This window comes from Lithobates pipiens, unplaced genomic scaffold (assembly GCF_037356315.1).
Source record: "Lithobates pipiens isolate NorthernLeopardFrog02 unplaced genomic scaffold, aLitPip1_a1.2 Scaffold_8, whole genome shotgun sequence".
NCBI lineage: Eukaryota > Metazoa > Chordata > Amphibia > Anura > Ranidae > Lithobates > Lithobates pipiens.
The window spans coordinates 80144779-80169380 of NW_027507903.1; the positions used below are offsets into that span (position 1 = coordinate 80144779).

At 43.7% G+C, this 24602-nt stretch overlaps 1 protein-coding gene across 1 annotated transcript in view; it reads right to left on the reverse strand.

Moving 5' to 3' along the window:
• RAB27A (RAB27A, member RAS oncogene family) overlaps positions 1-10224 on the reverse strand; it is a 122297-nt gene extending 112073 nt beyond the window's left edge. Inside the window, 1 exon segment of the mRNA XM_077468295.1 lies at positions 10205-10224. The gene's annotated coding sequence lies outside the window, so the exon portion shown is untranslated.
• Between the last annotated feature and the right edge of the window lie 14378 nt (positions 10225-24602).

A 24602-nucleotide genomic window follows, 5' to 3' on the forward strand; every position in this document is an offset into this window, starting at 1 on the left:
AGACTAGAATACAGCAATCACTGAGCAGCAAATTATATCACCTGTAATGTATTTCAGTTATCTTGCAAACCTGGCCTGTTAGTGGGCCCTGAGGACAGGGTTGATGACCATTGCTCTAGGGCAGTGATGGCGAACCTTGGCACCCCAGATGTTTTGGAACTACATTTCCCATGATGCTCCACTACACTGCAGAGTGCATGAGCATCATGAGAAATGTAGTTCCAAAACATCTGGGGTGCCAAGGTTCACCATCACTGCTCTAGGGGCTCAAAAGGGAGTTCTACCAGACATTGAAGCACCAGGAACAGGTCCCAGGTTGGACAACTTCTAACCACTACTGGCCTGGACCTAGAAAATGATTTGAAGTATCTAGCTATAGTGGGATTTTCCAAAAGAGAAAATTGGAGAAAAACACTGATGGCTGCCGCCTGTACCTTTAAAGGTACTAACTGAAAGACATTTGTCACACCCTCTTGAAAAAAAAATTCAAAAATTGAAGGATCATCATAAGTTCATCTTTGATTTTCAGATAACCATGAGATAAATTTCTTCCAAAGCTTGGAATATATGGCTCTAGTGACTGATTTTCTGCAATTTACCAGGGTCTTGACTACTTTGTCAGAGAAACCCTGGGTGCTTGGTAACTTTTTTTTCAGATAACAGGCCGTCAAGTTTAAGGAAACCACCTGTGGGTGCAACACTGGACCCTGCGATAATAAGTCTCTCGTCGGAAGACTCAGTGGAGGCTCTGAGACCAGAGTCTGTAACAGGGAAAACCATGGCCTCTTGGGCCAAAAAGGGCTATTAGGATAAGATCTGTTTCTTCTAGAAGAAACTTCCAAACGACTTCCGGAATTAGCGAGAAAGGCAAGAAGGAGCAACAGAGGCCCAATGACCACGGATTCGCCAGAGCATTGATCCCCAATGATTGATCTACTGGGTTCAGAGAAAAGAACCTCTCTGTCTTGTGATTGTACTGATCTGCAAACAAACAGGTCTGCTTCGGGACATCTCCATCTGTTGGTGAGACCCGTAAAGATTTCAGGATGAAGGGACCAATTGTCTCAACATACCCGGTAGCGGCTGAGATAATCTGTTTTGTGTCCTTCAGGTGCACTGCTGTAATTGAGGCTAGATTCCCTTCTGCCCATGATGAAATCTCCTGGGTGACCGATTGAAGTATCCAACTCCTCGTACCTCCCCGTTTGTTGAGGTACGCAACTGTAGCAAGATTGTCAGAGAGAATCTGAAGATTGTGACCACCGATTTCAGTCTGAAATGCCTGCAAGGCTTTTGGAACCGCTAGAAGCTCTTTCTGATTCGATGAAGCTCTTGCTTCCCTTGAGGACCATTCTCCCTGTGCCATTGTGTTGCTGAGGTGGGCTCCCCATACCCAGAAACTCACATCTGTTGTGATCCTCAGGATATAGGAATGGACCATGGTAGACCTCATTAGCTGCAGGTGTGTCCTCCACCACCACCACAAGCTTCTTTCTACCTTGGAGGGTAACAAGACCCTTGATTCCAGGGAACTTGCATCTCCGCCCCAGTTTCTTTAGTAGAAAACAGCTGTAATGAGTGTTGATGAAATCTTGCCCATGGCACTGAGAAAGCAAGAGGTCATCAGACCCACTGCTCTTGAAACATCTCTCAACGAGACCGACTGGTCTGTAAGACTGACATCATTTGCATAATTTTTTGAGACCTTTTCCTGCAGGAGAAAAAAGTTTTGGTCAAAATTCGTACCCCAGATATGTCACTTTCTGGGCCGGAATTAAAACTTCTCTTTGTTTATTAACCAGCCTAGAGATTGGAGGAAGTCCTGTACAGTCTGGAGATCTGCTAACAACTTTTGGTATGACTCCGCCACCACTAGGTCATGCAGGTAAGGGATAATAGTAATTGCCTTTAGCTTTAGCAGAGCCAGCACCTCCCCCAACACCTTTGTAAAAATGCTTGGGGCTGAGGACAGACCAAAGGGGATGGCTTGAAATTGAAAGTTCAGAATCTCTGTTCCCAGCTTGACCGCTAGTCTCAAGAATCTTTGGAAGGCTGTATGGATAGGGATGTGCAGATAGGCATCCCTCAAATCCAAAGTGGCCATTAAGCAGTTTGGGTAAAGCAGGTTTTTGATTGAAAATACCATCTCCATATGAAAGTGCTTGACCAGTTTAGAGATCGAAGGTTCAGGAAAAGCCAGTATTTTCTTGACTGCTTTCTGATGACAAATATGGGAATAAAATGCCTTGCCCTGATCCAACCGGGATCAGGACCTTTTGATCTATCAAGTCTCCAATTGGGAAGATGACCAATAACTGCTCCGATGGCTGGCAAGAAAATTATAGCCTGTACCCATTGGTCACTAGGTCCCTAGGTCCAGGATGAATGGACTTGAGGTGACTGCTGCCCATTGTGGGAGAAAAGCCATCAACCTTCCTCCCACTGGGAGACACGAGTCACTGTGGCTTGGCAGGTTGTTGAGGAGGGTTACACAAGACAACTCCTCTACCTCTGCCCTTGTTTCCTGTCCAATGTTTTTTGGGCCTATTGTCCCCATCTCTAGGACCCTGCTGCCTACTTTTTTTCTTTTTTGATTTTTGAATTTTGAGGCAGCGTTGCCTGACCAGGTTTTAAGCCATGGGCTTCTTCTGGCTGAATTCACTAAGGCCAAGGTCCTAGCTGTCATTCTTACCGATTTTGCAAACGAATCAGCCAAAAACCCCACTGCGCGAAAGACAAAAGAAGGAAAGGGAAGATTTCAGAATCTGCTCTCTAGAGGTGCCTGCCAACAAGTGTGTTTGTATTTGTGTCAACCATACTTTTAAATTTCTGACTACACATGTGGAGGCTTGAGCTGGTTTAAGATTCCCAATGGCTGAGTCTCAAGCTCTGTGAAGAAGGGTGTCACCTCTTCTATCCATTGAATCCCTAAACGTTCCCATATCGTCAAAATGCTAGGTCCGAGTTTTAAGAACTTTTGAAAGAGGTGCGCCTAACTTAAGATTTTTGTTCCATGGCTGCGCTGTGTCCTCTTCAAATGGAAAAATCCTTTTAAGGTTACTGGAAAAGTAAGGTTTTCCCTCTGGATTTTCCCACTCCAGCGTGATAGTATCAGGAAGGGTATTATGCACGGGAAGAACGCTAGCCTTTTTCTTATGTAAACCTCTGTACACAAGGTCATGTTTAGACAATTGTACCTTCTCTTCTATATCAAGTGTCATATAGCTAGCCTTTAATAAGTCATCTATATCTTCCAATGATAACTTATACAGCTAGCCCCCCCCCCCACCAGGGACAGCAGCCACAGACCTACTCTCCTGGTGGATGTGCTGCTCTGGGACCAGAAGGAGGTAGGAATACCACCCCAAAAACACCACAGAAGCCATGCTCATGAGACTTAAGGGAACCAGTTCCAGGAAACATGTTACCCCCCCCATCCGGAGGAAACTCTAATACTGACATGGGGCCTGGAAGACCGCTATTTTATCTGGTGGGGGATAACATGTTTCCTGTTCTGGTAGGAGGAGGCCTAGGTCTCATGGGCTGTCCCGGAAGACGCTTAGAGAAATAACATTTGTCCTGTGAATGGTGGCAGTGATGAGCAAGCAACTCCCTGCAGTGACTGTGCAGAAGAAGAGAAGCCACTCAGCACAAGACCTGGAAGATAGTGGCGATCACCCTAGTAACAGCGACTACTACAGGGACTTGCAAATTTCACAACAATCTCTCTAGTATGAGCTATGCATACTTTACTTACATTGATCCATCTTGGACCAATGGAACTATGCAATCAAAATTTTGATCAGACTTAATTTAAGATCCATTCACATTTGCTAGACCTCATAGCCAGGTACCCTGACCCCACTACTCCCTATTGCAAGTAAAGCTAGGCTATACTAAAAAGTGATCACATGCTGTGAATAATATATATATATATATATATATATATGGAAAAAATATACCGCGCTAAGAAAAAAACATAAATACAAATAAACTATATGTGAAACAGGCTGCAGCAATAGATGTGATATAACACCCAACAGATATGCAAAAATAGAAAACTGCGCCAACCCTATACTAATGAAAATAATAATAATGAAAAAAATATATAATAAAAAATTATAAATAAAAATAAAAATAAAAAATATGAAATATATTATCAAAATATGTAGGTGATTATCACAAATGATTATAACAATAAGAACACCTTAAGTGCAAAATAAAACACAGAAATGCATCAAGAAATAATGTCATAAACAAAAGTCCAATCATGAAAAGTTCATATGTGAATCTGGATAAACGTTAGTGACACCACAGTGATTCAACACGATCCAAAAGCGCATTAAAAGTGCCCGTCACCGTATATTAGATGCGCTTACCAGAAAATAGGCAAGTTAGGGCGTTTATATATACTCAATGGGTCCCATCAGAAGATATCCTCCTCTTTAGTGGGTCAACTCTTCATCTCATAATAGTGCCCTCCAGATAATAATGATACTTCGTGATCCCAAATGGGGAGCTGTCTCCAATCACTCCAGCAGCTCATTCCTGCCTGCAAGCCTCTTCTGATCCCTTCTCTGTCACGCCCAGCACATCGATTTATAATTTTTTATTATATATTTTTTTCATTATTATTATTTTCATTAGTATAGGGTTGGCGCAGTTTTCTATTTTTGCATATATATATATATATATATATATATATATATATATATATATATATATTTTTTTTTTTTTTTTAATTCCTCAAGATATCGTAGTGCACTGATGTCCCTGCTCCTACATTCCATAGGTTTGGGCTTATCCATCTCTCCTGCTGCTTCTGGATTATTCCCCCAACCCTCACCAGTGTATTAGTTCACCATTTATCCGGGGAGTGGTACTGACACAAAGCAAAAAAAAAGCCCTACTCCTCCACCATTTTGGTCACTGCCATATAGAGTCACCACTCAGAACAACAAGTTAAAAACAAAAAAAATAAAAAATCAGCTGCAGAGAGAGAGAGAGAGAGAGAGAGAGAGAGCGACCACAAACCACTGGTGACAAGTTCTTTTCCCTCTGCTTGATTTTTTTGGACACTGCTTCCACAGTATTCTGCAAGTCCTTTTAAAAGTAATACAGACTGATCATGAACCCGCTGCTGCCTGTGATTTGATAATAGGGGAGCAGCAGCAGACTGTTGAGGTCATCCAAGCTGTGCATAGTCTCCTTGACATATATTGCTACCCCTTCTCCTAAGTTAAATCCTGTTCTGTAGAGCGCTACAGAAGGCAAATATCAAGACAGACCAAAGTTGAAACAAAGCACAAACTAAATTGAAACGGACCTTAAGACTGGGTTCTGTGTGGGTGGTTCTCGCTGCAGATCCACGCCTATTCCCACAGCCGCAACCACCCGGACAGGAAAAAAAAAAACACAGGAGATGCGTGTGGGTGCTATCAAGTCTAATGGCATGCCGCATGCACTGGAAAATCACTCCTGATTGCCGTCATAAGACCCCTTTCACACTATATAGGTGATTAAGCATTAAAAATAGCGCCTCTCGTGCCTCTCCAGTGTGAAAGCTAGAGTGCTTTCACACGCACTGGAAATTGTGCAGGGACCTTTTCTCTGTGTTTAAGGAGGCATGGCAGCCCATCCAAATGAACGGGCTTCCATGTCCATGTAAAACGCAGCATGCAGAGCCGCATCAATGTGAACCCAGCCTTATAGTGGTTCCATGGTCAGGTCTTCAAAAATTATAAGCCAGTCTTGTACCTGCTGACTTTTAATAAACAGACACTCACCTGGCCAAGAATCCGGCGCCGGCCTCACCCAGGCTGTGACTCCTTGCAGTTTCACACTGCACATGCACAGGCCACGCTGCATTTTGTAAATGGTCCTGTAGCCTACTGGGACCTGTGACGTGCCCCAGAAGGTTGCGGGCCTGTTGGGGGCCGGGAGGTGAACTCCAAAATTTCTCGTCCATGAACAGAACTAATGGATTTTAGTTTAACCACTTGCTGACCCGCCCACAGTTGATATACTGCTGCAGGGCAGCCGCTCTGTGCCAGATCACATACCTAGTATATGATCTGACACTTCCGGGTCTGCGGCACGCACGAAAGCCACCGGCGGTTCACTCCGATCACACACAGCAGGAGCCCAGAGGTGGGTACCACAAAATAGATGACCGCTGGCACCCACCATTTGTTCAGTACACAGGAAGAACAGCGATCCACCTAAGCAAGCAAGGAAGATTTCCGTTCTCAGTAGGGAAAGCATTGATCCTGTGTCTCTGCAAAGCAGGAACACGGATCTATGACTTCCCTTAGTAAAAACACCTCCCTTACAGTACAAAAGCACTGCCTAGGAACACATTTAACCACTTCAGCCCCGGACAATTTTGCTGGCCAAAAGACCAGACCACTTTTTGCGATTCGGCATTGCGCCGCTTTAACTGAAAATTGTGCGGTCGTGCGACGTGGCTCCCAAACAAAATTAACGTCCTTTTTTTACCACAAATACAGCTTTCTTTTGGTGGTATTTGATCACCCCTGTGGTTTTTATTTTTTGCGCTATAAACAAAAATAGAGCGACAATTTTGAAAAAAAAACGCATTATTTTTTATATTTTTTTTTATAATAAATATCCCCCAAAAATATATAAAAAACATTTTTTTCCCTCAGTTTAGGTCAATACATATTCTTCTACATATTTTTGGTAAAAAAAAAAATAAAAAAAAACACGCAATAAGCGATTATTGATTGGTTTGCGCAAAAGTTATAGCGTTTACAAACTAGGGGAGAGTTTTATGACATTTTTATAAAAAAAATAAAAAATAATTAGTAATGGCGGCGATCAGAGATTTTTATTGTGACTGCGACATTATGGCAGACACATTGGACATTTTTGACACATTTTTGGGACCATTGTCATTTATACAGCAATCACTGCTATACAAATGCAGTGATTCCTGTGTAAATGACACTGGCAGTGAAGGGGTTAACCAGTGGGTGGCAGTGTAGGGGTTAAGTGTTCCTAGGGGTGTGTTACTAACTGTGGGGGGTTGGGCTTTCTTTTAGTGAACACTGATCTCTGCTCCAATCACATGGAGCAGAGATCAGCGTCACTTGTTGCTAGGCAGAAGAGGGAGATGCTGTTTACAATGGCATCTCCTAGTTCAGCCGCCCCGTGAGAGGATCGCGGGTATGCCCGTGGCGATTGAGTCCGCGGGGCCCACGACCGGACTCACGGGGGTCTCGACCGGCGCATGGCAGGGTGGCATTTAAAAATTGGACGTACCTGTACGGCAATATGCCTGCCCGTGCCATTCTGTCAACGTACATCAGCGTGCACCGGTCAGGAAGTGGTTAAAGGGGTGTTCCTCTGCGATTTTGTTTTGTTTTTTAAAAGTCAGCAGCTACAAACACTGTAGCTGCTGATTTTTAATAAGGACACTTACCTGTCCAGCCAGCCCGCCATGTCAGCCGTCTGAGGCTGATCCCTCCATCGGACCAGCTGCAGGTGCCTCCATCTTAACAAAGGGAAACAGGCAGTAGAGCATTGCGGCTTCACTGCCCGTTTCCTACCGTGCATGCGCGGCGCTTTGTGAATGGTCCCGTTGTTTTGTGGGACACACACGTCCCAGAAGGCAATGGGGCCACTCGCCGAAGAGGAGGAAGCACCGTGGAAGAGGAAGATTAGGAAGACTGCCTAGCAACAGCCGTTTCAGGTAAGTTAAAAAATTATAATTTTTTTAAGAATTTTAATGCCATTTTTTATCTTAGGGTGGCCCTCCACTTTAGCCCTTTGATTGCCCCTGATGTTAACCCAGGGGTTGACAAATTTGCTTGGAATCTAGGAGCCAGCTAAAAAAGTTAGGAGCCAGGTCCATGACGGCGATCTGGACCTGTCCCTGGCCTGACATGGAGACGAGTGAGGGGAAGATAGCCCCGAGCCCCCCCCCCCCCGTCTCCAAGTGATTGCCCATAGCTCTTAGAGGGACATTTTGTTTTATTTTTTTCAAATGACGATTTTTTTTTAAATTGCATTTTAGTGTAAATATGAGATGTGAGGTCTCTCTGACCCCAGATCTCATATATAAGAGGACCTGTCATGCTTTTTTCTATTACAAGGGATTTTTACATTCCTTGTAATAGAAATAAAAGTGACACATTTTTTTTTTTTTTTAAAAGAACAGTGAAAAAAATAAAATAAATAAAAGTTAAAATAAGAAAAAAAAAAAATGTTTACATGCGCCCTGTCCCGCCAAGCTTGCGTGCAGAAGCGAACGCATATATGAAAGCGATGTTCAAACCACACATGTGAGGTATCGCTGCGATCGGTAGAGTAAGAGCAATAATTCTAGCCCTAGACCTCCTCTAACTCAAAACGTGCAACCTGTAGAATTTTTTAAACGTCACCTATGGAGATTTTAAAAGGGTAAAAGTTTGTCGCCATTCCATGAGCGGGCGCAATTTTGAAGCGTGACATGTTGGGTATCGATTTACTCGACGTAACATTATCTTTCACAATATAAAAAAAAAATTGGGCTAACTTTACTGTTGTCTTATTTTTTTTTATTAAATAAATTATTTTTCCCCAAAAAAAAGAAGTGCGCTTGTAAGTCCGCTGTGAAAATATGGTGTGACAGACAGTATTGCAACGACCACCATTTTACTCTCTAGGGTGTTAAAAAAATAAAAATAAATGATTAAATATATATATGTGTGTGTATATGTATATATATATATATATATATATATATATATATATATATATATATATATATATATATATATATATATATATATATATATATATATATATATATATATATATATATATATATATATAATGTTTAGGGGTTCTAAGTAAAGGGAAGGAGATAGCTCCATTAGCATTGCTGGTTGTAATTCCAACGGCCGCCACAAGAGGGCGCCAGATTCCAGAAGGAACCATAGGATCACAGAAGGCCTCAAAGCCGGGGGCTCAATTACCGGGCGGCGCGGCCCGATCACGCCGGGGGGGTCCACGGAGACAGGATACCCCCAGCTGTGCTGCCCCAGGTCGCTAATTCTAGTCGCAAATGTGACCTGGCGCCCGGGTTTTGTCGAGCCCTGTGTTAACCCCTTCCTGGCCAATGTCATTAGTACAGTGACAGTGCATATTTTTTTTAGCAATAATCGCTGTATTAGTGTCACTGGTCTCCAAAAAGTGTCAGTGTCTGATTTGTCTGCCGCAATCCAGCCATAAGTTGCTGATTGCAGTCATTAGACCCCTTTCACACTAAAAGCGCTTTTTATAGGTGATTAAGCATTAAAAATAGCGCCTCTCAAGTGTGAAAGCTTGCGGGATGGGGGTGGGAATTTAAAAAAACAAGCAGCACCTTTGGGGAGGTTTGGGAGCAGTGTATACACAGCTCAAAAATCACCCTGCCCATTTAAATGAATGGGCAGTGCTGCCAAAGTGCCTGCAAAGCACATCAGCAGCAGCGCAAAACGGGTGCTTTCAACCCTTTCTTCAGTCGCTAGTGGAGGTTAACATCGTCCTGCTGATGGCCAAAAAGCGCTGCTAAAACAGTAAAACACTGCTAAAACTAGCGACGCTTTCCAGCTAACGGACCTGCGCCCAGTGTGAGAGTGCCCTTACTAGTAAAAAATAAAAACAATAAAAATATCAGACGCTATACATTTTGCACAAACCAATTAATCTAAGCTCAAAGGATTTTTTTTACCAAAAATATGTAGCAGAATACATATTGGTCTAAATTGATAAAGAAATTAGATTTTTTTTTTTCAGTTCTTTTATTGGATATGTTTTACAGCAGAAATTAAAAAAAAAAAAAAAAAAAAAAAAAAGGAAATGCATTGCTTCAAAAGTGTCCTTTTTTTGCTTATAGCGCAAAAAGTAAAAAAAAACGCAGAGGTGATCAAATGCCAAAAGAAACATCTATTTGTGGGGAAAACGGACCTAAATAATTGTGTACAGCATCACATGACTGCGCACTTGTCAGTTAAAGTAATGCAGTGCCGTATTGCAAAAAAATGGCCTGGTTAGAAAAGGGGGGGGGGGGGTAAATCTTCCGGGAGGGCAAATGGTTTGTGTGTACTATTCTCATATGAGAAAAATCAGATATGAAAGACTGCACATGATCAGAAACAATAAAACAAAATAAAGTCTTTGTTGTACAAGAATCTTATCTTATCTCATTAGTTCTAACCTCTGTTTTCACTTTGCTGTGAAACATTGAGGAAAAGCATACGATCTTTTTCCTGATTTTCTTATAGTGTGTACCCAACTTTACGCCGACAGCAGAAAATAAACGTTACCCAGATGTGGAGTTTTCAGTTTGGCAAGATAGAAAAAACAAAACAAAAAATAAATAAAAAACACAACAGTGAAGCTAAAGAAACAAACACAAACCCAAGAAGGAAGGAGAAGGAGGCCATACCTTGCTCTGAGGAAACGCGCTCTTTTCTCCGGCTGAAGGCTCAGGTGGAAACACGGTTCAGATCTCCTTATTCATTCCACATATCAGCGCCCAAAAATGTGAACTCTGAGGCTGGTGAAAAAAAAAAAAAAAAATCATATAAAGAGCATCTGATTGGAGTGTGCAGGAAGCACTGAGGCGCTCACAAAAGCCATTCTCACTGAAAAGTCCATCTAATTCCTCTCAGCTGTTTGTCATGTGGTCTTGCTGACTGATCAAATGATTTCCCTTTGACAAGCTTAGCAACACTGCCCATTATTCCTTTATCGTGTAGCCTCCTCCATGAGCGCCGACGCCACAGGCTAACCACACTCAGTTTAAAGCAAATTGGCAAAAAAAATAAAAATTGAAAATAACGAGCGCAAGTTAAGAAAAAAAAAAAAAAAAGGAACGGTCTGTATGTGGGTGGGGACCAATTGCATCATATTGAAGTTTTTAAAACACACTAAACAACATTTCTCAAATGGGGGGTAGTCAACAAAAGCGTTTGCGACACTTTTCTAGCGTATCGGCCCATTATGATGACTTCAACCTGACTTGGGACGACTTACAAGTCGCCCCAGGCCAGGCGACTTTTGCCGTGGCCAAGCAGAGAATGAGCTCAAGGGGGAACTCCACGCCAAATTTCTGAAAAAAATTTGGCGTGGGTTCCCCCTCCGAGAGCATACCAGGCCCTTAGGTCTGGTATGGATTCCAAGGGGAACCCCCTACGCCGAAAAAACGGCGTGGGGGTCCCCCCCCAGATCCACACCAGACCCTTATCCGAGCACGCTACCCGGCCGGCCAGGAAAGGGGGTGGGGACGAGCGGGCGACCCCCCCCTCCTGAGCCGTACCAGGCCGCGTGCCCTCAACATGGGGGGGTGCCTTGGGGGAGGGGGGGCGTGCGCCCCCCCACCCCAAAGCACCTTGTCCCCATGTTGATGAGGACAAGGGCCTCTTCCCGACAACCCTGGCCGTTGGTTGTCGGGGTCTGCGGGCGGGGGGCTTATCGGAATCCGGGAGCCCCCTTTAATAAGGGGGCCCCCGGATACCGGCCCCCCACCCTATGTGAATGAGTATGGGGTACAATGTACCCCTACCCATTCACCTGTGAAAAAAAGTACAAAAAAAAAAACACAACACAGGGAAAAAATATTTTATTGCACAGCTCCGGGGGTCTTCCGTCTTCGGGGGTCTTCTCGCCGGACTCCTCCGCTATCTTCTTGTAGCTCTTTTGCTAGCGGAGGAGTCCGGCTTTCTTCCTCGCCGCCGGCCTCTTCTCCCAACTTCGGGGGTCTTGTCCCCCTCTTCGGTTCTTCTGCCAGGCCACCGCGCCTTCTTATAGCTCTTTTACAGGCGGTGGCCCGGTCTTCTGTCGCCGTCGCCGCCGCCGCCGCCGCCCGCCGCCGCCGCCGCCTTCCGTTCTTCTCCTTCTCCTGGAGATGTTGACTCGACGAGCTCTCCGGCCGCAATGCCAGGGACGCGCTGAGCTGCCACTTATATAGGGACAATGGGGCGGTGTCACATGGGTTGATGTCACATGGGTTGGTCACATGGGTTGATGTCACATGGTAAGGGGGCGGGGTCACCATGTGACATCAACCCATGTGACCAACCCATGTGACACCGCCCCATTGTCCCTATATAAGTGGCAGCGGAGCGCGTCCCTGGCATTGTGGCCGGAGAGCTCGTCGAGTCAACATCTCCAGGAGAAGAAGAAGGAGAAGAACGGAAGGCGGCGGCGGCGACAGAAGACCGGGCCACCGCCTGTAAAAGAGCTATAAGAAGGCGCGGTGGCCCGGCAGAAGAACCGAAGAGGGGGACAAGACCCCCGAAGTCGGAAGAAGAGGCCGGCGGCGAGGAAGAAAGCCGGACTCCTCCGCTAGCAAAAGAGCTACAAGAAGATAGCGGAGGAGTCCGGCGAGAAGACCCCCGAAGACGGAAGACCCCCGGAGCTGTGCAATAAAATATTTTAACCCTGTGTTGTGTTTTTTTTTGTACTTTATTTCACAGGTGAATGGGTAGGGGTACATTGTACCCCATACTCATTCACATAGGGTGGGGGGCCGGTATCCGGGGGCCCCCTTATTAAAGGGGGCTCGCGGATTCCGATAAGCCCCCCGCCCGCAGACCCCGACAACCAACGGCCAGGGTTGTCGGGAAGAGGCCCTTGTCCTCATCAACATGGGGACAAGGTGCTTTGGGGTGGGGGGGCGCACGCCCCCCTCCCCCAAGGCACCCCCCCATGTTGAGGGCACACGGCCTGGTACGGCTCAGGAGGGGGGGGGGCCGCCCGCTCATCCCCACCCCCTTTCCTGGCCGGCCGGGTAGCGTGCTCGGATAAGGGTCTGGTGTGGATCTGGGGGGGGACCCCCACGCCGTTTTTTCGGCGTAGGGGGTTCCCCTTGGAATCCATACCAGACCTAAGGGCCTGGTATGCTCTCGGAGGGGGAACCCACGCCAAATTTTTTTCAGAAATTTGGCGTGGAGTTCCCTCTTGAGAGCTGATAATTCTGTCAGAGTCGCCTCCGTATAGACGGAGATCCGACTTGGAGGCGATCTCCATTGAAATCAATGGGTACCGGTCGCCTACAAGTCGGATAGAAGTAGTACAGGAACCTTTTCTGAAGTCGGAGCGACTTCAGTAGTGTGCATTAAGACGGCTCTCATTCACTTACATTGCTTTTTAAATGTTGTCCGACCTGAGGTGACTAGGGGCGACCTGAAGTCGGATCAGGAGTTGCCCCTGTGTGAATGGACTCTTAGGATGTCCTGTATGACCATCTAATAGATGTGTGCAGCAGCATATATGTCGCTGGGTAAACATTCATGTGCGGACAGCACGTTCCCAGCGCAAAGGCCGCTCTTGGCCTGGGCTAAAGGTTGGTAGCCATTGGCACCAGCTTTCGGTCATGTGACCACTGTGGATTGCTGATCCTTCCCACCCAGTGTTTCAAACTGTTCCATTCACATTTGTGCAACTTGTCATGCAACTTTGGACCCCTAACGTCGCATGACAAGTTGCACTCCATGCTTTCCAAAACGTACCGCTCATATCTATGCAACTTAAAGTGGCAGCGACTTCAAAGTAGTTCATGCGTTACTTTGGTTCAACTTTCATGCGAATTGAGGGCCATAGACTTCAATGTTAACCCTTAAAAGTCGTACCTGAATGTTTTAAAATGCACAAGCTTTGTCCAACTTTGGCGGCACACCTTGGTTGTTAACAACCAGTAAACAACATAGTTGTTAGGGAACATACATGCCTCCAGCGTCCTTAACAACCGAGGACTCATCCCCGCTGACAGCTAAACGTAAAATAAAGAATGCAAGTAATACATTTTTTTTTTTTTTAAAACACCCGACCCCCCCCCCCCCCCCAAAAAAAATACATACCAGGCCCTTAACCGAGCATGCTGCACCCCGACAGGCAAGGAAAGAGGGGAATACGTGATCATTCCCCTCCGGAACCATACCAGACCACATGCCATGAGGAGGGAGGTGCTTTGGGGTAGAGGGTAGGACAAGAGCCTGGCCCGTGGTTTTTGGGTTGCAGGGGGGATGACTTATCGGGAGGGAGGGGAAAGAGGAGTGAGGGGAAAGAGGAGTGAGGGGAAAGAGGAGTGAGGGGAAAGAGGAGTGAGGGGAAAGAGGAGTGAGGGGAAAGAGGAGTGAGGGGAAAGAGGAGTGAGGGGGGAGCCAGCTTCGGGTGTGGACATTTTTTGTCCTCATGGAGGAGGACTCCGGTGGCAACCTGTGACGCTCTGGTGAACTCCATGCCCAAGAGGGTTAAGGCAGTGCTGGAAAATAATGGTGGCCACACAATATATTGACACTTTGGGCCCAATTTGGACATTTTCACTTAGGGGTGTACTCACATTTTTTGACAGCAGTTTAGACATTGATGGCTGTGTGTTGAGTTATTTTGAGGGGACAGCAAATTTACCCTGTTATACAAGCTGTACACTCACTACTTTACATTGTAGCAAAGTGCCATTTCTTCAGTGTCGTCACATGAAAAGATATAAAAATATTAACAAAAATGTGAGGAGTGTACTCACTTTTGTGAATCGAGCCGAATACTTGTATTTTATGACACGTCTGACACCATTAACATTCTGAGTTTATGGAAAATCTCCACAGAATTCAAGGGTGAGCACAACTCACACAAACATTGCCCCAAAGGTGGTTATTGGGTCATGCTGAAATCATGTGACGCTCCCTCATTACACAAGGAATTTGTCATGTAGACTATAAAATACAAGATTTCATTTACAATAACTGTTTTTCATTCAGCATGGAGGAGCATTAAGAAATATGATGAAACAAAACAACAACTAGAGTGTGAGGAAAGACAACCAAACACTGAGCTATTTCATTATACAAATTCACTAGAAGGCTGACAACAGAAAATAATGCATGTAGAATTTGTTTCCAAACCAAGAGCAAAGTTACATGTATATGCCTATACTGTCAGGCAATTACGAACAGGACATAGAAGTGTGGCTAGGCACCCAGTCTATCCTCTCAGAAAGTTAAACGATAACCAAACCTTTGTTTTTGTTTTAAACAAACATGTCATACTTATCTCCTCTGTGCAATTGGTTTTGCACAGAGTGGCCCTGATCCTCCTCTACTTGGGTCCCTCAGCGCCGCTCCTGGCTCCTCCTCTTCTCAAGTGCCCAGTTGGAGAAGCGCTCTCCCTGGTGAATTCGTGTGGGCATGCTCCCATGTCCTGATGCTGCATCTGTTGACAGACAGCAGGACTCAGCCCCGCCCCATTGGATTTGATTGACAGCAGCGGGAACCAATGGTTGCGATGCTATCAATCTATTTAATCAGGACCCGAGACACCGGCTGGAGCTTGTGTGCTCGTTCTCGGCGCTGGAAAGACCAGGTTCAGGTGAGTAAAGGAGGGGTCGGGGGGGGGGGGTGCTGCAGTATAGAAGGAATTTCACCTTAATGCACAGAATGCATTAAAGGTGAAAAACCACAAGGGTTTACAACCCCTTTAATACCATCATAGTCATATTCTGTCCACTTCTCATCTGATCTCTGGATTAGATTGACGGCATCACCAAGGGACCAGGTCTAGAAAAAAAGAAAGGAAGTACTACTCTGCGATAGCCCCACCCCAATATGGCAACCTCCTTATGGTCCCTGACTTCCAGTCGCAACATCCAGTTTGATAAATCATTTCCAGTACATAATTTCTGGCCTTTGGAGTGCAGGCCGGCTCCAGAACTAAGAGGAGCGGTGGCACTCTAAAGCCTGGTACACATGGTCTGATTGTTGGACGACCGAGCTCTCTACCCTTTTGACAAAAATCAGCGTGCAGGATTTTGTCTAGCAAACTATCCGCAAATTGTCATTTGACAAACACGAACGCAGTGACGTACTATTAAGTATAAAGAGGAATTTCAAGCGCCACCCTTTGCGCCCCTTCTGCTAATTTCAGGTTAGTAGAAGTTTCAGATTGTACAAAACAAATACCTTTTAAAAATACATTTGGCATAACTACATGCAAAGCAGCTTCATTATTATCCCATTAATGATGAGAATTTGGACATTTCCTCAACTGCCGCGTCACGAATGTTAATTCTAATTTATGAACATTAGTTTACAATTCCAAACTCTTCCTGTCGTTCCTTGATTCCGAGCATGCGTGTTTGTACTTTCGACTTGTGGGACGGATTTCTGTACTGACCATCCGAAAATCAGACATTGAGTTCACATCAGACAAAAGTTTTACAGCCTGTACATCCAGCTTTTCTGTGATGTAAAAGTCAAATCATCTGTCGAATGCACCGTACTTATGATACGAAAATCCGCATACAGCTCGTCTTCAGACTTTTCCCTTCTGATTTTCATACCGTGTGTATGAGGCCTTACACATTCATGCATACTGGCTGCCTTCATGCAGAGATGTAAGAGAATTTTATATATTTTACCTCTGTAATTTTATAAATATTACACAATGAGCGTTTTCCCTCTGGTCTCCATGCACAATCAATGGTATTTCTGAGGAGGTGAAGTGTGCCGACAGTGGTGTCCATTGTTAGCTATTGAGAGTCTGGGCTACTTTTGAACAAGAAAAAGAATCCTGTGGAGTGAAAACAGCCCTTTTTGGCCTTCTTTTTACTAGGGGTCATGTTTGTTCAAAGAGTGTGTAATGGAAATTTGTAGGTTCTGTATATAATTGTATTCTATTTTATATGTATTGCACAATGCCCTCACTGTGCACACGGCACTAACAATGTTTTCAGTACATGTTTTGCATTCTTTTAAGTCTTGATTAGAATTAGCCTGCCTATGTAACGCCCCTTGTTACCATAAACGTACAATTGTAATATTAATGTGATACCTACGTAATCATGTGTATAAAAACCTTCACATGCGTCATAATAAAGGAGAACGGTTATTTGGAAAGATGCTGAGCGTATCTTTTGTGTCTGTTCTCTACTGCAGTAGTTATTAATTTGGAACCACTAATCAATATGAGGATAGGAGTTGCCCATCATCAAAATATCCATTTCAAGTGTATAGTACAGTGGTCTCTATACTCGCCCGGGGGCCTTTATTCGGCCCTTGGGGGTACTTTTCCGCCCATTGAGACGAGACATTATTCCTTCCACTCACACCAACAATGGGGCAAAATTCTTGGTGGGGACAACGGGCGGCTATTCCTCCCACTGACACCAAAGATGCATTGTTTACTACCACTGATGCTAAAACTATTTCTACTCCCAATGGCCACAGTCCAGCCCCCCCTAAAGTCCAAAGGACAGTAAACTGGCCCTTCCTTTATAAAGTTTGGAGACCCCTGGTATAGTGTTTCACTGGTTCTCTGGGTGAATCACATGTTCATTTAAGGTGAAGGACAAGAAAAAGTTTTTGGACACATTTGTTATATCATGAATAGCTTTCAGTGTTATTGTTCACTAAAAAGACTGTTTGGTATAAATTATTCACACAGGACTTTGATCAGAATTTGAACCCATCAATCACCAATTGTCTATGTTTTACCAATTGTTGATGCACGTATTAAAAGAACATTGAAGATATATTGATTAAGCACATTGAGCCCCTTTTATTTATTTTTTAAAACACACCAATTAGGGAATCAAGGAAGTTGTGGAAAGAGATGGCCAGTAGACACGGAACAATTCACAGCGTGAAAGGAGATTTTTCAAGTAATCTTATATTGGATTGTCACTAATAACGGTTTGTATTGTTATTACAATGCTGATGTTAGAAGTGTACACTGTGACCATAGATTTCCTTTAAAGCTAAACTCCAGGTGCCATTTTACCAGCCAAAGGATTTGTATTCCTGTCCATCCAGTCTGAACATTTACATCACTCCGCAACACAAAAGAACCGATCCCTCCAAGTCTGTGGTCTGACATACTGCAAGTGTACAAGTTCCACGGTGGGTACCCACAACTACCTGCAGGAGCAGCCAACCTGGAAAACTGCAAGAAAATTAAGTTGGAGTAAACTTCCATCTCGGAATTCTACCTTCAAAGTCCTGTGGCATAAGCGGCACATGGGAGTGGCATTGTTGCGGCTCCAGACACTCACAGAGCCCGAGTCCACGAACCCGGAAGGAAGGCCAGGTGAATATGGAAGCTCTCTCAGCTGTGAACAGTGCGGCACTGGAGGGCTTTGTTTTCAGATACGTTTCACATAATGCTAGTATGCAATGAATACTAGCACATTATGGCTTTACCTTGCAACCCCCCGACCCACTACAAAAAAAAAAAAAAAAGCGCTAGTAAACGACTGTGTGTTAACTCCAGCTCTGCAGTAAGTGGATGACATCCATTCTCCTGGGACACAAGCATACAACTGAAGCATGATGGGAGCTTTGTTCACTAGTGTCCAGAATCTACTGTACTGTAAGCAGCAGTATTGTCCTCATGTCTCAGGATTAACCCTGTGCCCCCCAATGAACTATATAATAAAAAAAAAAAAATAATAAAAAAAAAAAAAAAAAAAAAGACTATGGTTTTTACAGTATATGCACACTGGTTATGAAAACAGGTTTTAAATATGTATTACAATAAATGTATTGCCTTTTCATGCACTATTTGACATTTTACCTCCTTTCTCTTGTGAATTACATACCATCAATGACAATTTTCACTTTACCAGATAATCAGGGCAGACAGGATGTGTAATCATGTCCTGGATGTAATGACACTGCTGCTCTGTGTCCGATGTCAGTGACAAGCGCACACAACGCATACTCCTGCCAGCTAACTGGATTTGATGAACAAGCTATGACAGAATAGCAGAGGGTTCAGGTGTCTAGAATAATAAATAGCAAAAGTAGAACACACAGCAATAGAATAGCAATCCAAGCAGCTTCATAAGTAGCCTATACTAATACTGAACAACAAATAGGAATATAAGGCAATGACATGTAAGGCAAGTTTAGCATGTTTCAAAGTGGTTCTAAAGGCTAGTCTTTATCTTGAAGCATTCCCTGCATTAAAAAGGTAAAAAAATAAATAAAAAAAAAAAAAACACACCCCATCACCCATCCTTAAAGCAGAGTTCCACCGAAAAGTGGAAGCTCCTCTTATCTGCCCCCCCCCCGCCCCCCTCCGGTGCCACATTTGCCACCTTTCAGGGGTTAGGGGGAGCAGGTACATGTTTGACAGGTACTATTTCCCACTTCCAAAAGACTACGCTGCAGCAAAGTCCCTCGGAAGTTCGCCACCCCCTCCTCCTTCTGCCACCGCCGGCCCAGCTAGAAAGCACGGAGCACTTCGTGCATGCGCAGTAAAGAAACGGCAGCACCCGGGAGCTGATCCGAAAATTATCTGGGGTGCCAACTTCATGAGATCCCAGGACAGGCAAGTGTCGCAATATTAAAAGCAAGCAGCTATAGTATTTGTAGCCGCTAAAATCTTTTTTTTTCATGGGGAGGGGGTCAGAACTCCACTTTAACCACCTCAATACAGGACACTTTTACCCCCTTCCCGCCCAGGCCAATTTCCAGCTTTCAGCGTTGTCACATATGAAAATGTTATCAATTGTTTACACAAATAGAGCTTTCTTGTTTAATAGAGGTTCACTGAATGGAAATTTTTCTGCCGAAACTGAAAAATGACAGTTTCAAAAAAAAAAAAAAAAAAAAAAAAAAAAAAACTCACACTATATAATATATATATTTTTTTTCTCTGTTTCAATTCAGTTTTTATTTCGGTTTTAACAAGTGGTTAACATGCAACGCCCACGCAAGGGCTAGCCTTGAGGTTGAAACAGGTATTATCTCACAAAAAGGGAAAAACTAAGGCAACACAAACAGAAGAAATTAGAGCAGTAATTAGAAGTGTTAATGATACGGTCAGGTCTAAGGGGTCCCAGGAAGGTTCCCCACAACTATGGGGCACCCCCTAGGCCAATAAAAATCCAAAGGGTGGTGCAATGTACAGCACAAAGTGAACTCAAAAAGGATAGAGGAGTGGAAAACAGAAGAGAGTTAGACAGAAGAGCGTTCACACACCTACCGAGTAGGGAGCTGGAGAAGGGACAGGGGAGTCTAGGAAAGAAAGGGAGGCCAGAAGAATAGAAGCCAAGAGATAGGGAAAAGAGAAGGGTTCTGAAACATCTGGATCAAATAAAATTATATTATATAATTTTTTAATATCATGAATTTAAATTAATACGAATTTATTGTCGGCCATCATTGGCACCGCAAGAAACGTTCAAGAAAAATGTATCCCTTTAAAATTCTATGTATGTCTTCACACTGGTCCGTTGCACTTCCATTCTGGTGTTAAAAACCCTGCTGCATTTTTGGTCAGAAAAAATAAATAATGATTCGCAATAAGCGTATATTGATGGATTTGCGCAAAAGTTATAGCATCTACAAAATAGGGGATAGATTTATGGCATTTTTATTATTTATTTTTATTAGTAATGACGGTGATCAGGGATTTTTAGCGGGACTTCGACATTGTGGCAGACAGATCGGACACTTTTGACACTTTTTTTGGGACCAGTGACATTTTATACAGAGATCAGAGCTAAAAAAGATTACTGTATAAAAGTCACTGGCACAGAAAAGGGTTAACAATAGAGTTAAATGTTCCCTGGGAAGGCGTTTCTAACTGTGGGGGCGTGTACCGACTGGAGGAGGATAGAGATCGCTGTTCCTGATCACTAGAAAACAGTATATCTACTCGCTACTCCCCTGTCAGAACGTAGATCTGTTAATTTACCTTGACAGATCCCCATTCTGGCTATCTGCAGAACAATCGCAGGTGGCCGGCGGACATCGCAAACACCAGCCACGCAGAACGGCTCCGGCATCACACATGCGTTCCCCATCTCTCTTAAAAGCGCCCGACGTACATCTATGGTGATTCGCGCAGGGGAGCCAACCTGCCACAGTATAATGATGGCGGCTGGTCGGCAAGTGGTTAATCACTACTGGGGTTTTTATTTTTTGCAAAACAAAAAGAGCAAACATTTTGAAAAAATACAAAATCAAAAAAAATAAAATAAACGGTGTGAAGTAAAATGTTCTCATGTTTGGGTGCTCCAAGTAATTTTCTAGCAGAAAATAATGATTTTTACTTGTAAGCAACAAATGTCAGAAAAGGTTTGGTCTTTAAATGGTTAAACTTCCCTCATCTACACGCCAGAGTTCTTTCCTTTGATAAAAGAACGAAAATATACAGTGTTTCTACTTATTTGGGTATTTCACTAAAACTTGGCAGTTTTCTCAGCTGTGAGAACTCTTTGCGCTGCAAAGATCGTGACATGCTGTTTTGAAGATCGGGAAGGGAAAAAGATTGCCATTTAGATTAACGATTAATCGCGCAGCTCTACAAGCAGGTAATTTTTCTCCTTCATTGATGTGCGCTGATGAGGCTGCACTGATCAGGAGGCCCCGATAGGCGACACTGATGGGCACCGACAGGCGACACGGATAGCCTCTGGATGGGACAAGTGATGTTGGTCTGGAACTATGTAGGCTTCATCAAAAGAGAAGTCAATCAACAGCTCATGAATCCCCTTGCAACCTCTGGAGGAATCCTATTTGTGAATGGCTGCTCTACATTAAACAGTGAAGACTGCAGACAGACTGAATATTAACAAAGCAAGAACGCTTTGCTTAACTAAAACATTTTAAATGGTCTGGCTGTTTGAAAAACATCTTTTGAAAAGTGCTTATTCAAGGCATTCAGCACCACCCTGCCAGCTCATTCATCTACCAAAGCCAAGTGTATCAAAAAGTTTACCAAGGCTCCATCACAGGATGGCACTGTGGGAGTCTTAATGATACAGCAGTGCCGCATCCTATAAGTGAATTTTAAATAGAAGCAAAATGTAGAAAAAATTTACTTTATAGGCACCAATTATAAAAAGTTGTATTATGTAACTTTTTACAATTGATGCCTATAAAGTCAATTTTTTCTACATTTTGCTTCTATTTAAAATTTACCTAAGCCAAGTAAAATGCCAAGTAAATCTAGAGGGAGGGGATGTGACTCTCCCTCAATCCTCCCAAACTGCCATGGGGTGCAAAGCACATTAACACGTCTCCAACTTGCACTCCTGTTCTGTGCGCTAAGTATTTTTATACACGCTTGTATTAATAAAGTTACAATGCTCTAGCAGAGTGTGCGGCCATATAATTCATAAATTGAGTTGCACGCACAATGTCCTGTTCACACCAGAATGTGGTGCAGGAAACCTGGGTTCCTTGCAGGTTTCCCCGCACTTTGTTTAAAACACACTGCAGTTGCGATCTGCACTGCGTGTCAATGTTAAGTTAAAGTGGTTGTAAACTAGGGGTGCGCATCTTCACTTACCTCACAATTCGATTCGATTATCATGTCCACGATTGGATTTGATTCCGCAATGCATCACGATTAATACCCAAGTGCCCATAATTTTCAACTTTTCATCAAAAAAGAAATGCAAGCAGTCAGAAATTGAAGAAATATATTTATTTGTATCTACTATTTAAACAAATTACACCAAGGTCCCTTCTTATAGCAAAGTCTGAACATGAACAACATGAACAGTGCAGCAGACAACAGTATTTATTTAAAAAAGAGTACTGTGACATCAAAACCTGTTGTGCAGTACAGTGCTGGCCTGGTAAAGTAGTTTCCATTTTATTATTTGTTATGCAGAAGTAAACTACTTGTAACAGTAACACTACCACCTACATCTATAAAACAGAGCACTTCCACTTCCTAAATGAGTGGCAAACACAGTGAACCTATAACACAGTCACACAGTGTGTTGCAGAACTTGCTGGTTCACCGTGATGATTGTTTGCCAATGCCACCACCACCACCACTGCCCAGTGTGTCAACAGCACAGATCACCTAGATCAGCGTTATAAGCTCTCAGAGTTGTGTCACCCAGTCACTTTACAGAAAACATTACCAGCACTCTACCATGATATACCTGGCTGTAACTGAAGCCAACCCAAGCCACCATTAGAGGAAGCAGGAAAATCCTTGCCATTATAAATTGAAGCTTAAAACCTTGATCTAAACTGTTATGGGATCAGAAATACACACGTCAGAATCAGAATCATGAAAGGGTGGGCCAACGTCAGGTAGGTAATGGGCATTGGCACAGCCACTCATTGTCATCAGGTCAGTGAGTGTGTGGTTTCTCTCTTGTGTGTGTGTATTTGTGTGATCCAATAAAGATTAAATTTACTCAAGGTTTTAAGGTTCAGTTTATTCTCTCAAGGATTTGCCTTCCTCTGGTGGCTTGGCAGGCGTCAGTTGTCTGGAATTAAATATAATTTTCGAATTTATTTACCTAAGGGTTAAGTTGAACTTGACCCCCCCCCCCCCAAAAATTGACATTTGACAATCATCATACAGTTTATTTATACACACATCGAGTGTGAAAATGTAATGGACACATTTTTGAAGATTGTGTCTGACACATTCTCTCCATCTCCCCACAGTGCTAGAAAAGCTTGTTGACTGACACTCGAGTCGTCACTCAGTAAAAAATACCTGCACTCTACCACGATACACCTGTAACTGAAGCCAAGCCACGCCACCATTAGAGGAAGCCCAAAGATGCTTGAAAGAATAAATTATCAATTGAAGCTTAAAACCTTGAGTTAAACCGTTATGGGATCAGAAATACACACAATACCACAAAGAAAAAACACACGTCAGACGGTGTGTGATTTTTCTTTTGTGTGTATTGGTGTGATCCAATAGAGATTTACTCCAGGTTTTAAGATTCAATTTATTCTTTCAAAGATTTGCCTTCCTCTGGTGGCTTGGCGGGCGTCAGTTGTCTGCAATTAAATATAGAATTGGTTGAAGGTTAAACCTCTAAAACAGACAGACAGTCACAGAGCATGACAGACACACTGTGACAAACATGCCATTAGTTAGGTACACGACACAAAACTAAAAATTCAAAATGGAGTTGGACACACAATAATAGTAGAAATAGAAAACCATTCTCCATCTCCTCCAGTTCCAGAAAAGTTCTAACAAATATAATATATATCATATAATACTCCAGGTTGAGGTTCACTGTGATCATCATTGTTTGTTTGCAATTGCCAGTGCCACAGCCACCTTGCCGGCAGGTCAGCTGCCAGCCTGCCACCACCAGTGAGTCGGAGTCAACAACAGTGTGCCTGCGTTGACAGCGCGCTAGACTAGAGTGGCATAACTGTCGTTATAAGGTCTTCTTGACAATAAAATACGGATTGGGAATAGATTAGGGACTCGGGAGGGAGAGGGAAAAAAAAGGTGTAAAAAAAAAAAAAAGGGAGAAAAAAAAAAAAGGGGAAAAAAGGGGGGGGGGGAAGGGAAAAAAAGGGGGGGGGGGGGAAAAAAAAGGGAAAGAGGAAAAGGGAAAGAGGAAAAGGGAAAGAGAAAGAGAGAGAGGGAGGAGAGAGAGAAGGAAGAGGAAAAAGGGGAAGGGAAATAGGGGAAGGGGAAAGGGAAAGAGGGCCTTTTAATGAAAATCTGCAAAAAACAAAAATCATTATCTCAATGGCAGACAGTGCTATAAACAAACAAATATATACAATTAACACCGCTGGTGTGGCAGACTGACAGTGGGCAGGGCACTGGGCAGGGCAGGGGCACTGGCAGGCAGATACGCAACAGTACAGCATCACTTCCTG